General features: G+C 44.8%; 1 long non-coding RNA gene across 2 annotated transcripts; it reads right to left on the bottom strand.

Annotated features, from left to right (window-relative positions):
* Positions 1–1,548: 1,548 nt before the first annotated feature.
* Positions 1,549–11,759, bottom strand: Gm30290. 2 transcript variants are annotated; one of them, XR_381370.2, is made up of 4 exons: positions 10,124–11,759; positions 9,780–10,008; positions 6,435–6,566; positions 1,549–4,782 (listed from the first exon to the last, which is right to left on the bottom strand). It is a non-coding gene; the product is annotated as a predicted gene, 30290 (long non-coding RNA). The 2 variants fall into 2 exon arrangements; XR_872603.2 differs by having other exon boundaries at positions 6,435–10,008.
* Positions 11,760–12,049: the final 290 nt, after the last annotated feature.

Genomic DNA, 12,049 nt, shown 5'->3' with positions numbered 1-12,049 from the left:
AGCAGGTTCCCTTGTCATTAGCACTTGCCTTCGACAAAGGCAGCACTATCTATCCAAACTGCTCTGCCCACTTCAGTACCATGTATCTTAAAGTTACCCTTCCCCAGCTTGCTCTCCTTATCTCTGCAGTTGGCCTTCCTGCTCTCATCTCACATGATGACCCAACCTGCTTCCAGTCATGAAGGTCACAGAAAAGCAAGCCAGTGCCACTTTCAGAAGGCTGTAAATGCATTATAAATATTTATTGCAGGCACACATCCTGCGCTTGGTTTAAACCACTCTGTAGTGTTCTACCAGCAATAATTATTTTTTTAAACAGGAGTTAAGAGTTACCACTTTCAAAAGGCCCCTTTACATTCATTTTCTCATTAGCATCCATGCATAGATTTTATAGTCCCTTAACATAAAGAAACAACATTGCACAGCACATTAAGCAATAAAGATGAGCATCAAAGAGCAGACACTGCGTTGAAATTCTCTCCTGTTACGCTCAGGTGTGTTTCTTTACTAGCTATAGAAGTGGATTCTGAAATAGAAGACAAGACCTCACTGCCATGCAAGGAGCAGACAGGAGGACTACCAGTCATATTTACTTCCATGGAACAAATTAGAAAATAAATGGGACTTCACTGCTCTTCCATGGACAGGTTGACAAGTGTGCAGGGGAAAGGATGTAGAGATTTATGTTTTTATTTGAAAGACACTTGAGCAGCATGGTAACAATCTTCTGCCTATGGCAGTCAAGTGATCAGCTCCATTCCAGCAAAAACAGGCTGCATTTGTACCTCTGCAGAGATGCACGGAGAACTGAACCCAGCCTTCCTATATGTTGTACCCCTGAGAACCATCCTTCATACAAAGAACACTATTTGTCCTTTCTGGAGCCTGATGCAATGGTCACTACGACTGTTTCACATTTGACCTATGAGGTGTTCTACCAAATACTGCTTCTTGTTTGTTTCTTTACCTCACAATATCCATACAGTTGTACAATGATATCAAAGACTCAACCCACAGCTCAAAAAGAGCTGTGCTGCTCTTGTTGTTTAATGGCAACTCTTAAACAACAACAACAACAACAAAAAAGCATTTATTTGGGGCTGGCTTACTGGTTCAGAAGCTTAGTCCATTATCACCATAGTGGTGAGCGTGGAGGCATGCAGGCAGAAATAGTGCTAGAGACTTTGAGAGCTGTATATACAGATCCACAGGCAGCAGGCAGAGAGAGAGAGAGACAAGGGGCCTAGCTTAGGCTTCCAAACCCAACCCTCCCACCCAGTGACCCACTTCCGCTATTAAGGCCACGCCCACTCCAACAGTGCCATACCCCCTAATCCTTCTCAAGTAGGATCATTCCCTGAGGACTAAGCATTCAAATACCTGAGCCTATGGGAGTCATACCTATATCAAACCAGTACAGAAGCCTTTCTTACATCTGCTCAGATTGCTGGGCGTGGTGGCACACACCTTTAATCCCAGCACTTGGGAGGCAGAGGCAGGCAAATTTCTGAGTTCAAGACCAGCCTGGTCTACAAAGTGAGTTCCAGGACAGCCAGGGCTACACAGAGAAACCCTGTCTCAAAAAACAAAACAAACAAACAAACAAACAAATCTGCTCAGATCACAGACTCCAACAGGACTGAGGGAGCCTCTGTTCATTTCACAGTGATGAGAAGCCAGCTCCAGGAGACAGTGCTGGAACTAAGCTATCACTGGCTTCTGTCCTCAGGCTTAAAAGTTTATTATTACAATTATTATTGTTGTTAGCATTGCCATTTCCACTTGCCATGCATATCTTATTTGCCTTGTGTCCAACTTCAGATAAAATCACCCAGTATTTCCCTCAGATGCTCTTCCTTAGTCTCCCAGATTTCATTGAAGCTAGGCAAAAAACCAAGATGCACCCTTAAGAAAGGCTTCTCATGGGTATCCCTGCTGCAGGCTCTGTGTGACCAGTCCTCACCTTTTTGGCATTTCAGCTTCTGGACACACTCTGACACACAGTGGGTATCTGAACCATTTCTCACAGAATGTATTTCAAGCTTCTGAAGAACCTTTGAATGCTGGGGTGATTTCAGGATATGCTCACACAAGGCACATATAAGCATATTCATGCACACACATCTTCACACACAAGGCTTCCCAACCCTGTCATATAGTTTGTATCATAGCTCTGAGTGATTGACTTAATGGAACAAAAAGACATCGGGGGCTGCGTCTTGTCTGAAGACAACCTGCACGATACAATTTCTGTGAGATTTTGAAACCGTCTGGCATCTGCAGACTTCAAAACCACTTAGAGATATTATAAAACTTGCACTGGTTGTGCCATGATGATTGCTGACATTCAGTGTCTGTCAACCTGGGTTGGGGAGAGAGGCGGGGGATGGGGAGGGGGCGAAGGCGTTGCTCCTTCAAGCACACAGCAGCTGGGGCAGTGTGGCCAGGCTCCAGGCTGGGACCAGGTTGCAGGCTGCTCCTACTAGGCTCCAGTGCATCCTTTCTGAGGCCAAGTGTTTTCCATGTCAGAGAGTTCTCATTTCCTCCTTGACCAAGCTGGCTCCCGTGCCCTTTCACACCTAACCCCTTTGCCTTACAAATGGGAACAGTACCTGGGAACAAAGGCGGTTATGGGAAATCCAAGGCGGCATATTAATATTTCATTAGCAATTCTTTTCTCTCTGAGGCTGACTGACAGCTCCGCCGAGATAGTAGCAAAGCTGATTTTAATTATTTTTTTTTAACCTGCATCACCGACTCTCCCTGCCTCTTCCTGCTGTGAATCAGTCTGAAAGTAGTCCCTCATTATTACCATGAGCGCTCAGCAGTCTCTAATTACTCCAAAGAATTTCTTATCTTTCATTTCTAAAGCTGAGATTTTTTTAAAGAGAGGGAGAGCGCCATAATTAACTGTGCAGCTGTTGGTAGTCTGCCCGAGTCTAGAACTACAGCCGTCCCTGTTCTGTCGGCTTGGCTGCTTGGGGAGGCTGGATACAAGGATGGTGGGGCTCTCTTCAAAGCAGAAGAGTAGTGAGCACAACAAACTCCTTTGGGGAATGCTCCTCGGAATCCATTTTTAATACCAACATGATTAAGAGCAGACTGGAGAAAGCAACACACACACACACACACAACTGCACAGGACAACAGTCCCTGGGAGGGAGCAGCCCACCCCACTGTGGGAGCTTCCCTGTGCACCCTGGCAGGCTTCCCTTCAGCCTGGCTAGTAGCCTGGAGGGGAGGAGAGGCAAGCAGCTTGCTCGCCCAGAGAAATGAGGAAGCCCATGATGAGCCTTTGCTGAGCAGAATGAGTTTGGGTGGCCCCTATGGGAAGCCTGTCTCCTCTCTTTGGGAGAGTGAGTGCCAAGCAGAGAGGAGGAGAGGGACCATTTCAGATGATGATGAAAATCTATGATCGAAGACCCCTGGAGGCACAGAGCCTTGTCATTCTGTATCAAGAGCTTCTTTCCAGGGATTGCATGAGCTTCCTGGTATTGTGCCTTACAAGAAGAGATAAATACGAATCGAGGGGCTTGGAGATGATGGGTCTTTTCTAAACCCACCCCCACCCCCCAAACTGAATTTGCCTCTGGCTGTCTCTCTGGGTTTTATTGTGTTGATGAGTCTCAAACTGATTATTCCTCGGAAACAAGGACATAAATAAAAATGAAGAGAGGATATACATGTACTTAGTAGAAATAGCATTTGCAGTTAGAATCTAAAGTGTTCAGTTCTGTGCCCTTTTTAAAGAGACACATTCCCAAATGGGCAGAGGGAGAGATAGGAATAGCTCCGAGATTAAAACACAGGTTTATTCCAGAACAGCTGTGCCATGAAATGGTCCCAGCACCAATAGCTCTCTCATGGGCAGAATAGGGACCTCACTTCTAATATGGGGAGCCCACCTGTGCTATGAGCCAGGGCTTATTCAGCCCTGAATGGCTCTCAGGGGCAATCCCTTCTGGGTCTGATGAGCTATGGGCTGAGGAATTACGATGCGGAAAGCATCCATCAGGAACCTGCCAGTCCCCTGCACCTCATCCACAGCTGGATTATCAAGGATTCAAAATACATAGGGGGAACTGGAGAAGCTGCCTCCTGCTTCATGGTTTCCTAATGAACTCTTAAGAGCAGGGGGTCTCAGACATGGTCACAGAGGTGCTACAGGTCACAGCACCTCTTCACAGAAACTGCCTCTATAGATATAAAAAGTCCCCTCCCCCCACCCTCACCTGAGAGTTGAGCTGATCAAGGCTGTAGGAAGCAAAAGGCACCAGGAAGTAGGAGCTCAGAGCATTAGCTGTGGCACTAACCCATGGAGCTGATAGCTTGGACCTCCCCTCCTCTGCTTCCTCCAGCCTATGAGTGCAATGGTTTTTCCTTACCAGCCTAATAATGATGTTCTTGGCTGAGAATGGAAGCAACTGCATTGGGACCTGAGAATAAGCAAGAGCAGCAACAATTTCATTATTTAAAATGAGAAGTTAACACAGTTGCACAGATACAGCCTTTGCTCTGAACTCACTTGTAGGAGAAAGCAAATTTACTCTCGAACAAAACAAAACAAAACACAACAAAACCCACTCCTTTACTCTCAGAACCAATGGCATTGTGATTTAAAGGAGAACATATCATTGCGATTATCTATTCTCTAGTTCACTGAATTCTTATTAATAAGGAAGCCGTGCCTTGACTGGAGTATCATGACTACAAATACCAGTGTTGATTTGAGGTAAGTGTCGCGCTTGCAGGATTTCCATCAGCATACAGATTCCACAATGGCTGTAGAAAATAAATAAAATAAAGGATGTCAGGCAGGGAGGCTTTTTCATGCATTCCCGCAGTGATTTAAAGCAGGAGGCTCTGAGCCAAGGCTGATGAGTCAGCATGGGGAGTGGAGAGGCACCAAGCTCTGGTTTCTCCATATGCAGAATGAGATTGATTTTCACTGGGTCGCCATTGCCCCTGAAAGGATGGGGGAGGATAAAGGCAAGAGTGTCTTCTAGGAGCTCTACCCTTCTTTAAGAGGGGTAAGGAGCAACATCCCCTGGGTCTAACAGCCATGAATCAATATTACGCACACAACAGATAATAATAGCAACCACTACACATGTGGCTCTCATATATTTGCATAGTATAGCTTTCCAGGGCTGCTACCATGTGTAATATATTCATGTTTTAACATAATATAACTGCATTTTACAAGGAGGAAAATGAGGTGGGGAGGGACAAAGTTGTTTTTAAGGGGCTGAAGCTAAGAGATAAAAGCCCACATTTGTCAGCCGGCAATCCCACTTACAATATATGGGCATCCTGTCTACTCAACGTACCTTCTCAGGCCAGCTAATGGGAATTTTGAAAGTGACTGTGTCCTATGAGCCCAGATCTCATTAGTAGATTAATCCCTTGATGGGGTCATGAGACAAGGGCATTACTGGGGCATGTTGCTTACGTGGAGGAACCGGGTTGCTGGTGTACTGCCCTAGAAATATATACAGTATTTCTAGCCTGCTCTCTATATACTAGCAGCTTCCTTCTCAAAGTCCTGGCACCATGAACTTCTACTTCACATCAACTGCAAAATCACAGGGCCAACCAACCTGCACTGAAGCTCTGCCAGTGAAATGGTCCTTGTACAAGCATGGGGACTTGAATTCCACCCCCAATTCAGGAAGGTGGTACACACATGTCATTCTAGAACCAGGGCGGAAATGGCTCTGTGTTCACATGCATGTAGATGCCCTTCCATGTGCTTGTGCGCACACATGTACGCAATGGGGCTAGCTAATGTACTGAAGCTTCTGAAACGGGTCTCAACAGAATTTTTCCTTGTTTTGAATTGATTTTAGTTGTTATAGCTATGAGCAACTAACCCATCAGTTAAAGAAAAAGTCCCATTTCATGTTCACTGTTAGGTAAGGCCTTTTCCCCCTATACAAATGTGCACGGGTTATATGAGGAGAATATTTATACTTCTAAATGTCTCCATCATTGGTTTGTTGTATTTTTTGACCATTTTCTGGGTGTGGAGTGGAAAAAAACTGGTTAGAGAAGGAACAGTTTTTGAAGAGAGATAGAAAAGCAAAATGGTTTAGAGGCAGAGGAAAAGACAAGGACACAAGTTCAAATCCCCAACACAGCATGAAACAAAAGGCAGATGCAGTGGTGAGTGTTTGTGATCCCAGCACTAGAAAAACATACGCAGATACTTGCCTGGGGCCCACAGGCCAGCCAACCTACTTTGTGAGTTTCAGGACAATGAGAGACCCTGACTCAAAAAGCAAGGTGCATGGTGCCTGTGAAACAACACGTGAGATTGATATCTGGCCTCTCTGTGTGCACATACACCAAGTGAGCATGCCCTCACACACAGCAATAATGTGATATGCACATGCATACATAGCTACATTAGTAAAAGGAGAAAAGAAAGAGACCTTCTATTGAAGAAAGTTTGCCAGTGGAGAATGAGGCTGGTGGCGCAGTGTGGTCTTGGGAACTTTCCTTGGTGATAAGAGCTCAGCATGGCTACTTCTTACTTCTTCCATAGATTGGAGCTAAATTCTAAGCTGGAAAAGCACACTTTTAGCAACATGAATCATAGACAGGAATTTTCTGAACACAAAATTCCAGCATTCATGACCATCATTTGATTTCAAAGGAGAAGGCTAAATTTAAGTTCAGCACAATGTGCTAGGTTGTTTTATTTTTTTTTCCCCCCTAGGGTTGACAACAAAAGCAATAATAGAAACAGAAGCAGCAGCTCCAGGATTCCCTTCACTCTAATCTCTAATCCAGTGACAGCACCGAGGGGCACATTCCTGCTCTGCACTCAGCAACACAATCAGCTCTAGGTGTTCAGGTATTTGTACCACCACAGCCTCTTATAAGTTAGTGACAGGATTTTAGCTTATGAAGCCCCTCTGCAGGCTCAAATTCACACATATTAAAAGCTAGTTCATAGAAGATCCACCTTCCTAAGGGTTGCCCAGCTTTCCTCGGGGGTGGTCCCTTTGCCAGCTGCTGGAACTGCCCAATTGGATTAATTCATGCTTGAGAAATTGGAAGAATAATTATCTCTTTAATGAGATAATATATCTTTCCTTGTCAGAATTCCCTACTTCCAGCGCAACCCACATGAGCTGCTGTCGTTGTTGGAAATAGATGAAAAGATGTCCCCAGTCGGCTCCTGTATTTGAGTACCCAGTGCCATACCAATGGCTATTTGGGAGGTTTGGGAGGCGTGACCTTGCTAGAGGAAGTGTGTCACTGGGGAAGCACTCTGGGTGTTTAAAAGACTCTCCCTTTAGCCTGCTCTCTTTCTTTCTGTTTCTTGCTTGTGGTTCAAGATGTGTGTCCTCCTCAGCTCCCCACTCACCATACCTGCTTCCTGTCACCAGGATTCCACTCCGCCATCATGAATTTTAACCCTCTGCAACTATAAGCCCAAATGAACGGCTTCTTCTGTAAGTTGCTTTGGCCATGGTGCTTTTTCGCAGCAACAGATAAGTTACTAAGACAGCTGCCATGAGGTTCTGTTGGCTTTTCCTACCTTACTGAGTCCTCCTATAACATTTTATTTTTCTTCCCTTCTGTCTCTATCTTTTGGGTCCTGGCAAGAACCTAGGTGTATCTTTTCTGACACTCAGGACTCATTCTTTCATGAAATTTTTCACCTTATCTTTAGCCATGGAACTTTTGGTCATCTATGTGACTGTCCTTTATCCCTAACTCAGATTACATACCCCCTCCCAGCTATGAATATATAACAAATTTCTCACTAAAATAGAAAAGGCCAATTCGTCATTACTGATACTGAAGTGATGAGGTTTTAAATGATTAGGAGAGACAGAAATCTTGAAGACCGATAGACTTTAGCTTTGGAGGCCGGGGAAATCCCAAAAAGAGCCACATAGACCTAGACTCTCCATTCTCCTGTAAATCCTCTGTGGTTTCCATAGGCATTTCTGTGGGTCGTTAAGCTTCTGCACTGCCTCTGTTTTTTCCTAAGATACAATATTTGAAATTTGAATATGTCTAATCTAGAAGAAAGCATTCTTTCTTCCAGTTGCTCGAGCCCTAGAGAGTATGTCTGAGACCCTCAACTGCTCCCACCCTGCCAGCTTTGGGGTTTACATATCTTCTGAGGTGGTCACCACCCAAGGGTAGCAAAATGTAGCTGCGGACTTGTTGGCTCCACTGCAGCTGGGCTTCCATGTCTCATGGACAGGAAATATGTCAACATTTCGTAAGACATTGCACCTGGGATAGTGATCCAGCTGCCCGCACTTAAAGTCTCAACAGGAATTAAGTGCATGAAACAGTATAATAACACAAATTCCAATTGGCATCAACCCTTTTCAACACCAAATCTCACAGTCTGAACATTCTCCAGTGCTGAAAGACAAAGAAAGAGGAGAAGAGCGAACAATTTGGGAAATGAAACGCAAAGCAAGCCAAATGTTCACAGAGCTGTGAAGCTCCAGGCTCTAAGTGAGTCTGCACACCAGCAAGTTTCAAAATATGGATTAGACACAGGCTTCAGAATAGCTAAGCCTTGGGTACCCCCCCCAAAGCTTTCCTGGATCTAGCTAGAGTCAACAGACCTGGGATGGGTCCCAGAAGCCTGCCTTGTGAACAAGCCAGGACTATTTTCATTCATTTGCTTGTGTCCCATGGTAGAATTCTTTGAAACCTCATGTCCATTGGGAGCTCCAATCCCAGTGAGGGATATTGACCTTGGAAAAGCTCAAGTGAAACTGGTTACGAGCAAAGGCAGTGGCAATGGACTCTGGTTCACCCTGGGCTATGTCAGCACACAGTATGGGGTTTGATAAGTGGGGGTGTGAATTCAAATGCACTTTTCATGCCAGGCAAAGCTGTGCAATGGAAATGATGTAGTGCGGACTTCAGCACACCACACATAAGGTCATGGGTACCCAAGGTACTCTGTAGTTAAGCCTGATCTTTCAATTCAGGTGGGGTTGCTGATTGATAAACAAGCCTCTGATATACAAAATAACAAGTACCCCCACCCAGTCTTTACAATAAAATGTAACAGACAACCAATTAAGAAATCTTTGGGGACATGTTTATAGAGCCTCTAGTACACAGCTATAGCTACAGGGACTGGGAAATTGAATCTGTGGGTAAGAGCTCTTAATGCATAAGCCTGAGAGCTCAAGTTAGCATTCTCAGTATATGTGTAAAAACTCAGGAATTTACATGCATGACTTTCACCCCAGTAGGGTGTGTGTGTGTGTGTGTGTGTGTGTGTGTGTGTGTGTGTGTGTGTTTGCATACTTATGTCAGAGGTCATTCTTCAGATGCCTTCTACCTTGCTTTTTAAGATTCTTTTACTGACTTGGAAGCTATCAAGTAGGCAGGACTAAGCTATACTCTCAAGGGAGTGCTGGGACATCTACCTGCCCCTGCCTCTCCAGAGCTGGGATTACAGGTGTGTGCCATGCCCGATGGGTTCTGCAGATAAGACTCAGATTCTTTTGCTTGCAACGCAAGCACTTTACCCACTGCAGTATCTCTCCAGCTCCCCTTTCCCTTTATACAGTGGTGCTTCCACGTCTCAATTCCAAGCTTCTTCCATGCCCCCTCTTGAGTCATTCATGATTACTTCTTTCCCCCAGACTTCAATAATAATATATAGTCTCATGGTCCCTAAATCAAAATCTCCAACATGGTCTTTCCTTTGAAATTCAAATGAAGAAAAATCACAAATGGCTCAGTAACCCCAACTGAAATGTCTGAAGAAAATTCAAACTCACCAAGACAAGACTTCCCCTTGTCTATAACACAAAGGGCTCTACTGGTAGGTGGGATCTGAATCATTGCCCACACGCTATTCTTCTTTACCTCATCCCTTTACTCGCGCAGGCGTAATATTAGCCCAGTATCTCATAGTATCCCCTTCTAAATATATTTCAAAGCAGTCTTCCAGGCCTCTTGTTTAGGTATAACTTCATCCACAGTCCTAGGCATCCTTTAGATCCTCCACTGGGAAGCAATTGAAAGCAAAGAATAGTTAATGCATTGTTATTTTATTAATCTAAACTATACATGACTTTTATCTAACAGTCAAGAGCAAATAAGATAAATAAAAACGATCTACCTTTCTCCTCAACCATGCAAACTCCCAGAGCACACCACTAAGTGCAAATGTGAATTCTCACTCATTGTAACACATTGACTCCAGCACACACTTCGGGAATAACCATGGACAGAGAAGCAGTTTTTTTATTCAGGTTGTTTCTTGCATGGTGTGATAGAGTAACCATTTCTAGAGAGTTCCTGAGCCTCGGGTTTAGCAGACAGGTTGATCTCTGTGCAACAGGCTGAGATCCAGCCAGCCTTCCTTCAGGAAAACAGGATGGCCAAAGAATTCTTAGTTAAGAGTCTATATTTCAAATAGCCATGTCTCTGCCGTACTCCTTCAGATGATGTCTCTCACCCGGAGGAAGATGTCTCTGCTCTTCACACCCTCAGAAAGGCATTCCAAGTGTGGTCATCTTCCTCCAGAGATCTCAGCTTTCTTCAGCTCCTTGACTGGGAGATGACTCATATCTCTGATCCACTCTGATGCCTCTTCCATCAGAACCATCTTTCCGGAGCTCCTTAACACAGACAGAACCACACACTCTTCAAGTCCACGATAGTAAATCCATGGAGTTGTCTAGCTATAGGGCGATGTGTGCAAACATACATAATGACATTCCAATAACTCTTCTCCCCATTGCAGATGATCACTCTCCTCCATAAATGGCATATCTAACATGGGTTCATTTAAAGACTCAAGCATGGCTGCACTTGAATTGCCAGCCCTTCTTAGTTTTAGGCACCCCATTTTGACTTGGCAGACAGTGCCCAAAGCCTTTGCATGCTTTGCTATCCTGATAGGCCATCCCGTTGTCTCCTGAGTGGACCATGGGACCCACTGCATGGTCACCTTGTCTTGGGTGCCAGAGACCCTGTGCTTGATGCAGGTTTTGATCAGGCAAATACAGAAGGAAAAATCTGGATGAAGACTGCAGAGAAGTGTGCCATGCGGACACATCGAGCTACTTCTTGCCATTACGTCGGTGGACAGTCAGGGAAGCATCCGACCACAGTCAGCTCACTCCCACTCAGACGAGAAAATCATGGCCATCTTCTTCTCAGCACAAACAAGCTGGCACTCTCAGCATGAAAGCTGTCTAGGAAATTTTAAGTAATAGTGTGGTGTGGATAGATCTCATGAATATTCATGAACCCAGGGTCTAAGCAGCCAAGCTAAGCACAGAATTACAGCAATTATCTGAGTGATTTACACACACACAAAGCCAGCCCTAAGCAAAATTACTGAGGAAGCTGGAAGTCAGCTGTCCCTCTGTCTGGCACCACCCTGCTTCCTCTCAGGTTGCCCTGCAGGAGCCTCCTGCTCTCTGCCTGATTGAGTCTCTGTGGCATTCATTCTCAGACCAGCTTACTGCACAGCCCCCCTGTCAGTGACTCAGACCTCTTCCTGCAACTTACCTGGCTCCAATCTCCAGAGCGTGATCAATTAACTAGCCAGAAAATAGGACAGGATGATTCCAGCCAAGGCATAAATGGGGCTTGCCTTTGTGTTTCAGTATCTCCGATGATGGCAAGCCTTATTTAAAGGGTCTTTGTTATGATTCCTTTACCCAACTCCAAGAACAGGAGGCTACAAACAGATTTAGTGAATAATTAAGTAGACATAGAAGGGTGGCAAGAACTGCATGGTAAGTCCTGGTGTCACAGAGCCTTGGGGCAGGAAGGAACTTCATAGGCCATTTAGTTTACTTCACAGGCTTACGGTTCTGTGACCTAATAGATGACAGAGTACTATAATGTGAACGAAAAGTTATTCATGAGACCATTGTCAGGCCTTTATTGTGATCTTGTGCCTCTCAGAAAGGTAGGTATAATTTTAATCCCTTCCCGTTATTCCTCTCTGCATGACTTTAGGTACGTATCTGCAAGATTCTCTATCTTCTATCTCCTTGCCATTTGTTTTGGAAACATTAGGGAAGATGAT

This window comes from Mus musculus, chromosome 12 (assembly GCF_000001635.26).
Source record: "Mus musculus strain C57BL/6J chromosome 12, GRCm38.p6 C57BL/6J".
Taxonomy (NCBI): domain Eukaryota; kingdom Metazoa; phylum Chordata; class Mammalia; order Rodentia; family Muridae; genus Mus; species Mus musculus.
Note: the sequence above shows the minus strand (reverse complement) of the source record. Positions and strands in the feature narration are given on the sequence as shown.